The following is a 2,177-nucleotide window of genomic DNA, read 5'->3' as shown; positions in this document are numbered from 1 at the left end:
TGGATGTGGTGTATATATATAATGTAATAATAGATGAAGAAAGAGAAATTAATACTTATGGCTTGAAATTCTCTTTAGTCAGAATCAGCTCGGTCGGCTAGACGTTATCCATCGGTTGTTTTAGTTGATTGCCGACTCTTGACTCCTAGATGGGGAGCTCTTTTCGGAAGAATTTGGTTTTAGTTTCCTTTTTTTTTTTTCCAAATAATCACATTTAACTTGTAATATTAAAGATTTGAGTGTTATACATGTAAGTATGTAAGTCTTAAGTGTTATGTATATCAATATATAGAAATTGTGTGGTATGTATGCAAATTTCCACACACACACACACAACACACACACTATATATATATATATATATATATATATATATATATATATATATATATATATATCACAGTATTTTGATGTATTTACAAATCTTACACATTGACATTTATATTTACATACATACCATTCAATTCTTTAACATCACATCAAAAACACCACAATCACTATCATTTTAACAGTGACATTTACATTTTCATCCATAAACTTATGACACCAATACGTGATAAATGTAAATATCAAACTTTGGGTGTTTGGCATCTAAATACCTATGAATTGTGTAGTATGTATGTAATTTTCACTTTTTTTATCCTTATTGAAAAAGTACATATTATTTATTTCTAGTCATGGAAGACTTAGCTTTCTTGAAAGAGATCTTAAGCATATTTCAAGCAATGCTATTCTACGAAGTTATGTGACTACATAATAGCCTTTATAATTAATGAAACGAAAGGAATAGGCTTCTAACTCTTTGCTTTGTAGAAAGGGGTGTGGTTTGGTTATGGTTCGCATTAGGAGAAGGGTGATATTAATTGCTTTTTTTCTAACAATATGAGGTATGAGTGAGAGATATACCTCGATGTTTGTTTGGTAAGTCTCTAAAATAATTCAATTAATATATTAGTGAGTTTGCATAGGTTACAAGCTACTGATTAGAACTGACTCAAATAGGCTTATTACTCAATTTTTAATATTCCTCAATTAATCTTGTCTAATGCATGTCAATGTTTGCCATCCCTTATTAATCTTCCTTCCCCTCTGATTATATGATCTCTTGTCATGCTTTGAGCAGGATAAAATTTATTAGATATTGTTGCTTAAATTTGAACATTTATCATTAATCATCTCTCAGTGCATGAAAATGATAAACGTTTCATGTAAGCAAGCCATGAGTATTCGCCTCCTTTTTTTGTGTTGCCTAAATCCCAACAATTATCAGAGATATCATTGTAGTTAGGGGTGTAAACGAGCCGAACACGAGCGAGCCCAGGATCAGCTTGTGTTCAGCTCGTTTATATTTCGAGCTAAAAAAGTGTGTTTGTGTTCAGCTCATTTGCTTAGCGAGCCGAACACGAGCCGTTCACGAACAAAGAGTCATTTTGACAACCCTAATCACGTAGCCATAAGATGTTAATGATTGGGGCGAAATTTAAAATATCATTTGAATCTAATTTAATAATTTTTATTCTATTTTTTTCATTAATACTTTTAATTGATTATAAATCTTTGTAGCCTTGTAATCAATTAAATTTTTAAAAAATACTACTAATCAAAGTTATAAATATAATTGATTAGTAGTATTTCGAGCCAAAACAAGCCGAACACGAACGAACAAATATTGCTTCGTGTTGTTCGTGTTCGGCTTGTTAACTTAGCGAACTAGCTGAACACAAGCTTCTTAACAAGCCGAACAAAGAGCCTTTCGCGAACAACAAGCCGTTTTGACAGCCCTAATTGTAGTCATGCCTATCATATTATAATGAATTTTCTTTTTTAAATCTTGTGAAATAATATCATTCATAAGATCTAACTGATATTGATAAAATCAGCCTCTTATCTATGTGTAATGAATATTACATCCATGCATTTATCTTTGGAAAATATTGTATTATTTAGTCAGACATAATAAGTACCTTTTAAACTAAAAAATACACCATTTATGATTGCTATGAATTACCTAACAACATGTTACTTGGTGTAACCATTGAAGTTGTTGAAGAGATAGATAATTTGTCAGGACGACAAAAGCAAAAATAAAACAAAAATAAATTCCCGAGTGCCATGACATAGTTGGCACGAGCTTTAATCCCTTTCATCATGCACTAACCTTAATACATATCTTAAAT

Source organism: Phalaenopsis equestris, unplaced genomic scaffold, assembly GCF_001263595.1.
Source record: "Phalaenopsis equestris unplaced genomic scaffold, ASM126359v1 Scaffold000250, whole genome shotgun sequence".
Lineage (NCBI taxonomy): Eukaryota > Viridiplantae > Streptophyta > Magnoliopsida > Asparagales > Orchidaceae > Phalaenopsis > Phalaenopsis equestris.
This window is presented reverse-complemented; position numbering follows the sequence as displayed.